We start from the raw sequence: 15151 nt of genomic DNA on the forward strand, positions 1-15151 counted from the left end.
AACAAAACAGCAAAGAAAATAAAACTTTGCAAATATTTTCTGTATTCATCCAACATCCAAAGGCTTTTTATTCCTGGGACTCTTGATAAAATTTTCAAAGATCTCAAATATAACTTTCAAATATCATTATTTTGCTATAATATCAATTCTTGATAATGTCAAATGTGAAACCCTGGGGTGATTTGAAAAAGGTTTGCCTTGATTACGCAAAAGAGACAAAAGTTTTTGCCTTGAGGGGGCACCTGAGTGGCTCAGTCAGTTAAGTGGCTGACTCTTGATTTTGGCTCAGGTCATGATCTCAGATATCGAGTTCCCCCCCCCACACACACACACTCTCTCTATCAAAATAAATAAATAAACATTAAAAAAAAGAGGACAGGCTTATGACATTGGAGTCTGTAATCCTTACTGACTGTGTGACCTTGGGCAAGTCACTTAGTCTCGCTAATTCTCAGTTTCCTCACAGGGATGACAGTAGTACCAATCACTGTTAATAATAACAACAGTACAAGGAGATGATTTTAGTACATTGCTCATGTGGTTATGAAGAATACAATAATCCCTACATAGTGTAAGTATAATTTTCAAAAAGTTAACAATATGACTCATTTACAAATATATGTTAAATATTTGTCAAAGATTTTATTCAGTGTGCTAATTAATGGATAAGCCAATCAGATGGCAAGGCTGACCCATAGCATTTTGAGGATCTGGGTATTTATAGTCATTTTGAAACATTATTAGTACAAGATCTAGGTAATATTTAATACTGATTAATGTTCTATGGAGTAATAATCTATGACAGTTAGGTTTATTTTGTTCCTGGACAGAAATTATTTCTGTGTTAGAAAAATATCTGCAAAGTAACATGTAACTAAGTCTGGACTGTTCCTCAGCAACAGTGAATTTAACAAAGCATATTCTCTAGATTATTAAATAATTTGGAGTGTGCCTGTTAGATATTAAAAGCATTCTCTCTTGTCTTGTTTATATAATTTTTCTTAATATCCTTTAAGGGACAAGGACCCTATAAAACTTAGCTACTAATATTTTTATCACTATTATACTTTATAGGTCAAAATGTGCATCACAACTAGGTTATCACTTTTCTGTATCATGCTTATCCATCATAACAGAAAATTCCTCTCATATATATAAGAACATCTAAAGAGTTATTCCTGAGGTCACACAATGTGCCAACAACTTGCAGGAAACAGCAGGATAACTATGGATTTACTGTATATACTGTCCAATGGATTGATTGTTTCTTCATTCAATTATTGATTGAATGTCAGACACAGAGAATGCTGTACTGAATAGGACACAGTCTTTCTTTTATGAAACTGTATCTCAAATGTATACATAATATTTATTTAAAATCCATTTCTACTTCAAATGTGCCATAAACATTGATTAGAAAAACAACCAGGGAAAAGCATTTTTGTGAAGTGACACCAGTTTTTACCCAAAAACTTTTTTACACAACCTGAATTGTCTGGAGCAAGTCCATCAGTCTCCTAATTAAAGACATAGGTGGCAATATAACACCGGTGCTCACCTTTCCAGCTCTCTACTGCATGGTCATTTGTTAAAAATCCAAAATATTTTTTTGTATTTAAAAAAATAAAGCAACCAAAATTTAGTGAGGTATCACTTTACTGTGTTTTCATTAAATAGATCCTCTCAAATCTATTGTGCTTCTATTAGTTTCAAGGTATTTGGTTTCTCGATAAAGAAAAATTTTCAATACCCAAGACAAATCATGAGAAATTAATATATTTATGATGACAAACCAGAGCATAATAAAATGAGCTAATGAATAACAAAATTGTACCATTATAACACATATCATTTATGTTATGACCAAGAAGAGTCCTGCTGTTCTGAAAATATATCTATGTGCATATGTTGGTGTACTCTTTGCTATTCTTCATACACTTCAGTGAGTCCATACACATGGGCATATTTTAGTATTTAAACACACATACACACACACACACACAGAGAAGAATTAACACATAATAAATAGATTTTACTCTATGCCATGGTTATGAGGCAAGCTATTTTATCTTTTCTCCAAAAATAATATATGCAAGGACATACAGTTTTGCACATCACTTCAAGGGGATTACAATCCCTCTAGAATTATATTATAGGGTAACAAATACACTACAAAAATTATGTCTACATTAAATATTTAAATGCTCAAGTAGAATTTTTTTATATGCTCTGCCAAGTTATTTTCAAAATAAAAAATTCATTTTTATATTTATAATATGACTCCATTTATTTTGCAAATAAGACTAAAAGTTAAGTTTTGCTTAAATTAGAGGAATACCATCATATATATTAGACTAACGATGACTTGGGGGTTAAACAATTTTTTTAATGCTTATTTTGAGAGAGAGAGAGATAGAGAGCAAGCAGGGGAGGGGCAGATCAAGAGGGAGAGAGAGAATCCCAAGCAAGTTCTGTGCTGCTAGTGCAGAGCCCCACGCAGCTTCTATTTCATGACCCAGAGGATCGTATCCTGAGCAGAAATCAAGAGTTGGATACTTAAGTGACTGAGTCACCCAGGTGCCTGCCTATTTGTTTAGGCATATCCAACAAATTACTTAGGCTTCGTTTGATCATTTCAGTGCTGGCTTTCAGATTCTGCATGTTACATACAAATAAAGAATGTTACTTATCCTCAAATGATTGTAAATAAAAAATTAATACCCCTTTAGAAATTAGTGGATAATTCTCACGAAGTCACACAACCAAACCATTGGAGTTTGGAGACAAAACCGAAGTCGTGAAATAGGCAGAAGGAAGTGCTGGTGAGCCTGTGGAGGAAGTTGTCAGTGGTTGCTGCTGGGTTTGCTGGACTGTACTGGCTGGCTGGGTGGTCAGTCTTTTCAAAGGAATGGGAGAACCAAACATAGCCTCAGGACAGTTCTTATTGGTTTTTTGTTTGTTTGTTTGTTTGTTTGTTTGCATGCTGGCTTGGCACCACAAATAAAAACTATTACTTATCTACCTTTGAAATGGGACCACATCTACAAATGATTTTCTGTTGATAAAAAGCACTTGAAAAAAAAACACGTTTTCTTTTTCTCTGTTTTGTTGTTTAGGAAGGAATGGACTCGAGACAATATGAAATAGTTATTTTACTCTTTGATCCAGAAAGTTGGATCAAAGATATTAATGATAAGAGATGATCCTTTCCAGAAAATTCACACACTCAAAATGTTTTCCATTTAGTTCTTAGAATGTCCATTGTTATAATAAAACCAGAATGAAAATTTATTTTATTTAAAATTTTCAAGGGCTAGATATGAATTTTGTCATTGATTCAAGTCCTTTTGTTTCTGATTTCAATCTTTTCTGGCTACTCTGTATTGAGTGCCTAATTTACTATTGATCAACACCTCCGCTGCGGGTAAGGTGTCAAATAAAGAGGCAGAATCCACACAAATTAATTCTCAACTCCGAGCAATGTTAAGTGTTAAGAAACTCATTGGGGACAAAGGTTTAATGTGCTCTTTGAAATAAAATTTTGGATTATCTATAGGTTTCAATTTTCCATTCCCCATTGTTACAGACATTGTATTTAAACTGAATTTGTTAGAAAACTCCTTTTAAAGTAATGAAAAGGGGCTAAAGATATCCTTATCTTTCCCCAGGCATGAGACTAATATTTTTTAATGCTTAACTAATCAAACTTGAATGACACTCTCCACTCATGTTCTGTCAAGAAGTACAAGTTCCCCACTGTCAGCTATTTTACAGAGTAGGTACTTGAAAATTCTCATACACAAGACCAAAGACTGTAGAGATATAGATTACCTTCCCAATTTCTCAAGAGATGGGACAAAATTTATGAAAAGATCTTAAAATAATGTAAATAATATATCACATATACGGAAAGAGACAGTACATATATGGAAAGAGACAGTACAATTACCCTCCCCCTCCCCAGATAAAATTAGAGAAATCTTCAAGCCTTCTAGATGTGGTCTAGATCTACCATAGAGTAGGCTTACTGGCTATATGTTCAAATGCTCTGGTCTCTCTGACCTTCCCCTTAGTGGTGAAGACTCCATGCAGAGAACCATAGAATTTCATTAAGTTATCCCAGGAGAGAAGGATACAGATTCTGGATGAGTGTGATTTCTTATGGCCTGGCTGTCTTGAGGTTAAATGTGTATAATAGCTGGACGCTGGTTATTCCCATATCTCCTCATCCTTTTTCAAGTAAGGAGTTTCTCTCAGGGCTATCACGGTAAACATACTTTGGTGCACCATTTTGTAATATAAAATAAATTTGGGAAGAAAAAGGAGAGTGCTTATTTTGAAGGCTGATGAAATTATGCTCCATTGTTTTCCAATTTCTTTATCTAATAAATTGACTAAAATAGAATTAATTTTTCTAAAGATTTGATATTTTGTTTGAAAAAGGTTTTGAAATATTTCAGCTTAAAGTCTCAATTGCAGAATGTTATTTTCATACAAATGAGAAAAGCACACATACTAAAGTATTTATCTAGATTTTTAAATCTTGATGTTCAGGAGTATATGAAAATAGATTTACATAAAAATCATATTTGTTTATGACATAGAGTACAAAATGGTAGTACAGTTTGACAAATAAAATCTTGGAAATAAATTTTTAAATAGGTAAGGGCAATAGGAAAAATGCTAATAACACCTTCTATTAGCCAGTGATTATTTATGGACTTTTAAGCATATTGTAGGTGCTGTGGTACTACCTCTCTTCAAGCAGTTTATTTGAGAGTGGGGAAGACAAATCGTACGTAAACAGCACGAATATGACAAGATGCATACTTACAGAGACATACGAAAGTTCAAGGGGAATACTAAGCTGGGAAAAATTGACTGAGATGAGGCCATGGCTGACAAAGTTTTCGAAAGGACTTTAGCAGAAACTATCAGGCATTAGCCAAACATATAAGCAGCAAGTGAGGACGGGCATTCTAATCGGAGAGACTGGTCATGTGGGCACAAAGGAATGAAAAAAGATGAACTTTATGAGAAAGCCAAACAGTGAAAAAGAGTGAGCGTCAGAACTGAGTTTAGAAAAATGTGCAAGAGTAGGATAGAGAAGGCTAAAAAATCTGTACTTTTGTTTCTCATCTAAAAAGAGTCATTGATGTATATATCAAAACAAGAAGACAGCATGAAGGGAAATAGTTTCCAGCTATTCTAGAATGAGGATTTTCAGAAGCATAGAATGAAACAGGTTCCCTGAGACAGAATAGGGTCTCATTAGGTCCCATTATCTTTGTTGAGAAAAAAAGGAAATCCTTGCTACTCAAAAGAGATCAGTACAAGAGGCCTAGGACACAATGCAGGGTTTCTGCAAGTGTGTTGTGGGTAACATACGATGGTGCCCAGAGTGGCAGGAAAATGCAGTAAGAGAACTAGCATCCGGTGAGCATCCAACACACGTCAGGAAATATCTTTAAGTAACACGATCTTACGTAGTTTTCACAACAACTCTATGAAGTGTGCACTACTATCTCAAAGTCACATATGGTTAAATTAAGTTCCAGAGAGGTGAACTTGCCCAAGATGATACCACTGGTAGAGGCAGAGACAGGGTCTGAAGCCCTACCTGTCTGATACCACCTCTTAACACTCTTTTTGTAGAATCTCCTACCTCAAAGTAGAATCTCTGCAACCCACCATTGCCAAATCTTACTGCCTTGCAGGGAGAAGGCTTTGGGACATGACCCTGAGCTAACTCTGGTTTTACGGGGAAGGTGTGGTACAGTCAGAAATCAGGTCAATACATCTCTGTGAAGCTAGAATGGGTCAATCTTTCAAAGAGGTCACAGTTCAAGACAAAAAGGAGTAGATGCCAGAGATATTTTGTAAGCAGAACTGAGAGGATTTGGTAACCCAGCTGCTATATGAAATGAAGGAAAGCTGGGCATTAAGAAATGAATCTTCTGGCTTGAGAGAGTAGATAAAAGAAGGTAACTTCAACCAACATATAGAATATGGGAGGAGGTATAAACTCCATGATTAGAAGTTTAAATTTGACCTGAAAAAAAAGAGACATACTTCAGTAATTATTCAAATAAATTCAAGAGAGAAAAACCAGAGATTTTACAATAGCACATTTCATACATCTCCTGGTAGTTAATTTATTGCAAGCCCGAGCAAATGAACACTATAGTGGACTATAAAATTCATTATCAGTCAGGTCCAGAGAACTCTGAGGGTTATTATCTGGGATCATTTAAAGATATCAAATGCAATTTTAGGATCTGAAGCAGACATTACTTTTCTGGTAAAAGATATGTAAATGACATTGCAAAGTTAATCGATTAAGGGTATTGTCTGAAAAGTTGTTAGGGCAAATAAGACATTTGAAGAGTAGAAAAACAGATTTACCACCATGGCACATTTTTATGTGCCTTAGCTATTGCACAATTTGAAAGGATTTGGCATAATATTACTTCTTATGATCGCCATCAAGTCTGAACATCATGTTTGACTATGGGAGGAAAGATGAAATGAATTCCTAAGTATAAACATTCAGGATGTAGGGAAGGAAGTTTGAGAGATGAAGAGTTCAAACAAAAACAAAAATGACTTTCCCTTTATTAGTTTTTAGAGCTTCCATTCTTACAGAATTAACTTGAGTTGAAAATAGGTAGAATTATTTCTTTGAATCAATACGATATTTTTGGCTCTCTGTATTCAAAAGGAATGCCAAGAATGTATTTCGTTAACAAAGAATGCATTTATGGAAGAACATCTAGCATACTGATGATCATGTGTAGCTATTAGTCTGATTCCCATGGATTCCCAGCCTGTTTCTACTGATGGATTCATACTATGGTTATGAATTCATTCATTCACAAGTATTGTGATAGGCAGCATTGTAGGTATGGATCTGTGAATAAAACTGGACAAGTCCTTTCCTAACAGGAGAGACAGACAATAAATAAACACATACGTAGAAATATAATTTCCAAGAGGGCTTTGAGCTGTGAAGAGTAACAAGTAAAAAGGCCTGTTTTACATAGATGAGTGAGCTTAAAATAATGGCCAGGGATCTGATCATATAGCATTTTACAGGACATATATTACAGTAGAATCAATAGGACTTTTGCTGATGGACTAGAAGAGGATGAGAAGGAAAAGGAGGGGTCAAGAATGACATCCATATTTTTGACTTAAGCAACCAAGGGTTTAGTAGCGCTATAAGAAAAATAGGGAAAATTTGGGGAGAAACAAATTAGAGGGAGAAACAAATGAGAGGTTGATCTGGTCATCTGGAGATGTAGGTTGGACACACAAAGATGGTGCAGAGTCATGTGATAGCTAAGTCTAGAGGTCACGGGAAATTCAGGACTGGGACTATAATCGGAAAACATTGAAAAATTTTTCAGCCATGGGAACAGTTGAGACAATATGAATGTGGATAAAGAAGGGAAGAGGCATGAGATTCCTAGAGCATTCCACCATCTGGAAAATAGACTGCATGGCAAGAGGCTTTTGCAACAGAACACCTCTGCTCTCTATGTTACTTCTCTGAAACTCAAACTGGCAATCCACTACAGCTTATAAATTGTTGATACTCTCTGTCATAACTGTGAATCAATGCACTGGGAAAATAAAAGCCTTTTAAAAAGAATAGTAAGGAGAATGGGGACCACCAGGATTTCTAAGTCTAATATATAGAATTACAAATTAGTACAAACTTAAAAGTATTTATGGGGAGCCTGGGTGACTCAGTTGGTTAAGCATCTGACTTTGGCTCAGGTCATGATCTCGTTGTTCGTGAGTTCGAGCCCTGCATCCAGCTCTGTGGTGACACCTCAGAGCCTGGAGCCTGCTTCAGATTCTGTGTCTCCCTCTCTGCCCCTCCCCCATTCAGGCTCTGTCTGTCTGTCTCTCTCTCATTAAAAAAAATTTAAACTTAACAGAAACCCATGGGGGAGGGGAAGGAAAAAAAAAAGAGGTTAGAGTGGGAGAGAGCCAAAGCATAAGAGACTCTTAAAAATTGAGAACAAACTGAGGGCTGATGGGGGGTGGGAGGGAGGGGAGGGTGGGTGATAGGTATTGAGGAGGGCACCTTTTGGGATGAGCACTGGTGTTGTATGAAAACCAATTTGACAATAAATTTCATATATTGAAAAAAAAAATTTAAACTTAAAAGTATTTTTCACAGATGGTAACATTTTGGGTATCCATTTCACACACACACACAAAATAGTTCATTTATTAAACAACTACTTCTAGCTTTGGAACTATAGCTGACATGATACAGTATGCCAGGCTGTCTCCTAATAACTATTAAAATTCATATACACGGCAACAGAGTTATCTTATGATTACATTACTATCCTAAATAATAATATGCATTTCTATAAAACTTGATGTTTTATGAAACATTTTTTGATGAACTCAGACAACTGTATAAGGTTTGGAAAGTAAATATTATTATCATTGTTTTGCTAATAAGCACACTGTGATTCAGAGAGGTTGACTGATTTGAAGAATGTCATCCAGGTAGGCGTATATAACCTGAACAAGGAAGTTATGGCTCTTAATCCTTTGCTCTTCCCAGGATCCCACCATTTATTATGTAGTTTGATTTCTTATTTACACTTAGAATCAGAGGCATGTATAAGGATTGTGCAGATTGTGTCCTGCATGGGTAATCTATGAATGGCCCCTTCACACTGGGCAGTAAGCAGCCTGAACAAGATAAGCAACGACTGTGATTAAAATGATACTTTACTTTGACTATTATGTCAAATAGCCTCAGAAACATGGAGAGATAAGAACTAAAAATGATTTGTCATTCTATTAGAGATAATTATAATCCCTCCAAATAATAAAAATGAAAAATTGAATTTTCCAAGTCTTGATGATTATTAAAATTCTTTGCTAAATCTGAAATTTTGCAGGTTTTCTTTCAGTATAGTATTTAATGTCCATTTTTCATTTTCTAGAAGCATTTCTCTTAATTCACTTTTTCTTTGATTCATGTTCACTTATTCAAGTGTTTTGTTAGCAACATTTCTAAGTTTCTACCTTATCTTCTTCCAGCAGGTTCTTAGACCTATTCTCCCCTCACCTTTAAACACTCCTGGCCACTAGTGAACCAATTAGTCAATGGTGGTGGCTTTTTCTGGAAACAGTACTCACGACTTTCATCCCCCCACTGCCACTTCTGCTTTTAGTTCCCTTGATTTGCCACATTGTTTTCTTCATATTTTCCCTAACTTACAACTTATTTTTCTTCATGATTTGAATCTGAGAATGCTCACCATATTGTGATAGATCAAATGATCGGTTTTCATCACCACTCTGCCTCCTCAAGTTCCTGTTCTTGTGAGAAGTCCGCCAAAGGCTCACAGTCTACTTTAATCTCACTGGCTCTTCTTAGCTCATCCTTAAAAAAAAAGAAAGAAAAAAAGAAAGAAACAAATGATTTCTTTTTTATTCTCTTGAAACTTTTTCGGCCAAAATACATGTTGACTTTGATGTACTGATGCAGCTGTAGCTCTTCCTCTGCTACCGATAGCCACTTTTGTCAAGTTTATTTATTTTGAGAGAGAGAAAAAGAGCAAGCAGAGAGAGAGGGACAGAGAGAATCACAAGCAGGTCCTGTGCTGTCAGTGGGGAGTCTCGATTTCATGAACCAGGAGATCATTAAGTGAGCTGAAACCGAGACTGAAGCTCAACCAAATGAGCCACCCAGGTGCTCCCCTATAGCCACTTTTAAGTGAAACAGGTTTAGAAGTCAAAGAAGAAGAAAAGATGTGTGTGTGTGTGTGTGTGTGTGTGTGTGTGTGTTTGTGTGTGTGAATATAAACTGTAATAGCTGTGTTATGAAATGCATACTAACTAAATAAGGATATTTGGCTAGTTCTTTTTGTAATTAACATTTATCAATATCTACCAGACAATTAGAGAATCAATTAGAGAATTGCGAGCAAGTTTCATTATGACACTCGGGAGAATGGTCATATGACAATATGAAATATTTATTCTACAATATTATGACAAAATTTATTCTACCTGGGGAGCAAAACTAGTGCTTACCAATAACTGAAAGGCAATCACGAATATTTTGAGATTTGAGGGGTTATGTGAAAGCCCTTTTCTAGTAGGCATGGGACATCAAATTGTTAACATTTAATATGGAATAAGTTAGTAGCATACTACATGTCATTCTTTGTGGGACTAAGGGTAGAATACCATAAGATTGCTGGCTATGTCAGCTGGGGTCAACATCTCAAGGGAAAAAAAAAAACTAATAATTTTGGTCTTTCCTAATTCATAGAGTTGATAAGAGAATCAAAGAAAATAATGTACTTGTACATACTTTGGAAGATATAAGGATTGTATAAATGTAACTTATTTTAAGCCTTTGGGTTACTCATTGGCAATCTTTCTACTGCTTGTCTAGATCAGTCAGGAAATCAATGGACATCACTTTCAGTTAAAAAATTAATTGTTTTGCTTGACATGTTCCATGAGTACATGGACTTTTGACTTGGTCATATTTAGCATCATTCAAAATAAATTTAAAATTTGATTAACTGGAGTTAGTATTCACATGGTCATGCAAAACTTACAAAACATAAATACTACTGCTAGTCAAATCTGTAAGACTTAGCCACTTCATTTTTGGTTTGTTCCATTGCCTTCAAGATAGAAAACTAGTAACATTAATAGTAACAAATTTATAATATTGATTTTAACCAAGTGTACCAGTATCAACTCTCAAACTCATTACTTAAAATTTACCTCTTAAATTTAAAGAATATAAAAATACAACCCATCATTTTATGAAGTGCTATTAAATAATTATTCTAAAACAACATATTATTATATTCCCAAGTATCTAATTGCATCTTTGATGGTATGTGACCATCTTATTACATATTTCTCTTAGAGACGGGCAGTAAGCAATGCATCCAATTCTCTGCATACAAGTATAAATCATGGTAAAGTGGCTCATAATTCTAGGAAACCAATGTTATTGAAATATTTACTCATGTCTATCTATTTTACTTTTGTCTATCAGATTCTAAGATTTAGACTTGCTCATAATTACTACTTCCCAAAGTTGGGTTGAAGTATTTCTACTGCTCAAAAAAAAAAAAAATTAAAATATCCATATAGAATGTAAAAAGGCAGAATGTTAAAGTTAAAAATTAAAATTATCACACACACACAACTATAATTATCAGTGCAAAATACTTGAAAAGAGGTCCAGTAAGTTTGAATTAAAATTTTCACATTCAATATTAAATTTTTCCTAAATTTACTAAAGTCTGTAGTTTGTTAATATTAAGCATAGATTTTGATTGAAATACTAATTAATATTAAATCTCATTTTAGGGAATTTATAAAATACAAAAACATTTAACTTCATATTAGCTAATATTCTTTTATTATCTTATATACATGAAAACTTTATGATCTTAAATGTTGGCATGATGGAGATACTGGTCAATATGAAGTTTTTTTAATTAATAAATAAGTTAATTTTCCAGTTTTATTTCTTTATACAACTTACCAAACCCAGCATAAATGGGTTGGGGGGGAGGGGAAATCAGAAGATATTTTGAAAAGACAGAGCACTATAATGGTGATGTCAAAGAAAAAAAAGAAAAGAAAAAATAATAACAAAGAGCCTAGTTAAAATTAGGTAATTTACTAAAATACTAGCATTCTTCTATGAATTTAAATAATCCAAACTCACAAACCAGATAAAAAAAACTGTCCTATAAAAATAAGCCAAAAACTAAAACAATTGACACAATGAGGTAAAAATATTCAAGAGCTGAGAATAAAATCTAATCATCTTATGCCAATTGGATTAGCAATTAAAATACTTATATGTACATCAGGTTGTGGAGAAGTGAATGCAACCATACAAATTTACAGTGACAGTTGGTAAAATTCTTTTCAAAAGAACCTTGGCCGTAAGCAACATGTCCCAAAAATGTTTATAACATCTGACTACTAATCCCATTGCTGGAATTTATTATGCAGATATAATTTAAATGAAGTAAAATAGTACATGTATAAGACAACTCATTGAACTGTTTATAACAGTGAAAAACTCCAAGTAAATTCTCTTTGTTGCTCTATGGGTAACAAGAAGTTAAAAGATATTTTTCCTGCTCCCTAGAATTTTAGGCCAAAGCTGAAGACAGAAAGGCAACAAGAACCAATATATAACTTTATAAATCTAGCAATAAGGTTCTATAAATTTCAATAAGTTGTTGACGCTAGTCAAACTCCTGCAGTGCATACAGAGAGGATTCTAAAGGTACCTTATGCCACAGACTGAATGTTTATGTCTCCCACAAATTCATTATGTTGACACCTAATCCACAATGTGATACTATTAAGAGGTGGACTTTGGGAAGCCACTAGGTGACCAGGTTAAAACCCTCATGAATGGGATCACTAATCCCTTAAAAAGGAGGGCCCAGAGAGCTCTCTCTTCCCTTCCTCCCCTGGGAGGATTAGAAGAGAGGAGACAGCCATCCATAACCCAGGAAACAAACACACTAGCACCACATCTGTGAATACTTTGATCTGAGACTTCCTAGCTTCCAAGAACTGCGAGAAATAAATTTCTGTTGTTTGTAAGCCATCCAGTCTATGGTACTTTGTTATAGCATCCTGAACTAAGATACCCCATTATACTCTTCCCTCACATCTGGAGCTAAGATGGGACAGGTAAGGTTCCTAGTGATCAAAATTTAAGGAGGTACATACACAGCCCTGAGAGTAAATGCCTACTTAAAAACTTTGCTTTAGACTCCTTTCCTGATTGGATTGGTGTAGCCTAGCGGCTCGATGGTATGTCTGTGTGATACATAAACAGGGGAAAACATAGTTAGAGAGAGGCAGGGATAGGGAATAAGGGGCTGAAGAAAGGGTGGTGGTAGAGGAGTCTAAAAGCCACGATTTGGCACGAGAGGATTGCAGGTCTTCTGTGCATCAAGTGGAGGTCTGGGATGACATTTAGGTCTAATCTGTCATCTTCCACCATTCCTCCTGTTCTGCAGATTCTTCTGCTTCTGGAGTTACCTTATTCTGTGAGCAGCCTTCCTGGTGTGGTTCTGGCAGAATGTCGCAAATATAGAATCTTCCAGATTTTCTCTCGACACATAAAAAATATGCAACCTTGCTATGCTAAACAGAGGGTTTGACTCTTTACTATCACCTTGCCTTCAGTCCCGTTGCCTTGTACATGGATTATTTTTAGAGTTCTGTAGACTCTGTATCAATTGTTATCAGTACTGTCAATATTTGGGGGAAAAATCTGAAGATTTGTGTCTTACATATGCATGTACTTAGTACAGCTCTTTCTAGTTTCTCTCATTCATTCAGAGGGTTGTTTTACATCTACGCTAAGGTGTCTCTGGTGAGAGCTCTTCAAACACGAAGCAATAAATATGTGCAGAATTCTCAGAGTTTTACTGCATTTGTATAATTCTTTAGAGCAACCAAAAATAAATCACAAGAACTCTTGTTTTCCTTCCTGATAATGGTGTCTCTTTGAGACCCTACAAAAGCAGCATGACATTCTGGAGGTTATCAGACAGTTTTCACAGAATATGTACTTCTCAATTAAACTTCTGACAAAGAATATCTTTCTACTAACTCTCTCGAATTTGACAGAGCTGTGCTTTGTATAGCATGGCTTCATCAGCAACATGAGCAATAGTACCAAGTCGACATCTGCAAAATCAATGAATGATGAAAAATTTGACGCATATTTTAAAATATCTTAGTAATCTTATCCTTTGTCTTCCTTAACTTTTTAGATTAGAACTTCCTTAAAAAAAACCAAAAACTTCCTTTATGTTACTTGGAGTAGAGGCATCTGAAAGCTTGCCAGAAGCAGAGGTCAAGTCACATTCCAGCTGTGCATCTCATTTATAAAATGTAACAATGAGCAGGATGTCAAAAGCATTGCTTATTTATAAAACTTAACAGTTTGCATGATGCCAAAACCATTGCTTAGTTCATATACAGAAAGATAATAAAAAGCCAGAGCTCTCAGCAATTCAACAAGTGTACCACTCCCAACTAATCTAAGAGAACAATAATGATGTAGTCTAAGACAATTCAAAAAGCTATGTTGAATGAAGGCACCTGGGTGGCTCAGTTGGTTGAGTGTCCAACTCTTGACTTCAGCTCAGGTCATGATCTCAGCCATGGGGCCTGTTTTAGATTCTCTCTCTCGCTCAAATTAAAAAATAAATATAAACCATCTTATTAAAAAAAAAAGCTATGTTGAACAAAGTTAATACCTCTTCTTTGATAGCATTCAGTTGCAGGGCTACCAAATCAGCAAAACTGATACTTTTCTGTACATTGGGAAATGTAAGAATTAGCATTTAGTTTCATTTGTGTCTCTGTGCACGTGCCTGTATACATGGGTGTGGCTATTCGTAACATCAGAAGAACTGTGGACTCATAACATTCAAATTGGTCTACTTTGTGCATATACTTTTTGTTTATAAAAATATTTCTGTAATTCGTTTTCTTAGTTCGATATAACAATTTTGAAGTTTTAAGGAGGAAAAGAATTATTATAGTTCTTTTGTGGAAAATAATAAGAAGCCCAGGGAGTATTAATTCATTGAACTTTCATTTGTTTATTAAATATGCATTTGCTGATTTTTTTTAAACCTTATTTTTATCAGTAGTTACTGGGTACACAATAACTAGACATATTCCTTGCTTTTCAGAAGCTCATGACATGATGAGAGTGGGGGAGATATTTTTTTATACATAATTGCACATAAATACAATACGTTCAACTGTAAATACATACAAGTAAGAGCTGTGAGAGGCCAGTAAGTTGAATAACAATTTCTATAGAGACTCTAGGAAGATTTTATTGAGGATGTGATTGCTAAGTGGCTCTTGGTTGAGAAATTTGGAATGGCAGGTTAATCTGGTTTAGAGATGAAGTTGAAAATGTAGACAGAGGCCAGACTGTGAAGAATCTTTAGATCGGGTTAAAGGTTAAAAGTACTTGATTTTTATCACTCTTCTACTCCCTTGCTTTTGCCACACCTACTGCCTCCCAAGTACTATCCAAAATATTAAACAACTTAACAAATTATATAAAATATATAAC

General features: G+C 34.9%; 1 protein-coding gene across 1 annotated transcript in view; it reads right to left on the reverse strand.

Annotated features, from left to right (window-relative positions):
- Positions 1-15151, reverse strand: part of HTR1F (5-hydroxytryptamine receptor 1F) — a 149433-nt gene that overhangs the window by 111799 nt on the left and 22483 nt on the right. The window contains exon 2 of the mRNA XM_047875491.1: positions 9297-9421. The gene's annotated coding sequence lies outside the window, so the exon portion shown is untranslated. The remainder of the gene's footprint in view (positions 1-9296; positions 9422-15151) is intronic.

Source organism: Prionailurus viverrinus, chromosome C2, assembly GCF_022837055.1.
Source record: "Prionailurus viverrinus isolate Anna chromosome C2, UM_Priviv_1.0, whole genome shotgun sequence".
Classification (NCBI taxonomy): domain Eukaryota; kingdom Metazoa; phylum Chordata; class Mammalia; order Carnivora; family Felidae; genus Prionailurus; species Prionailurus viverrinus.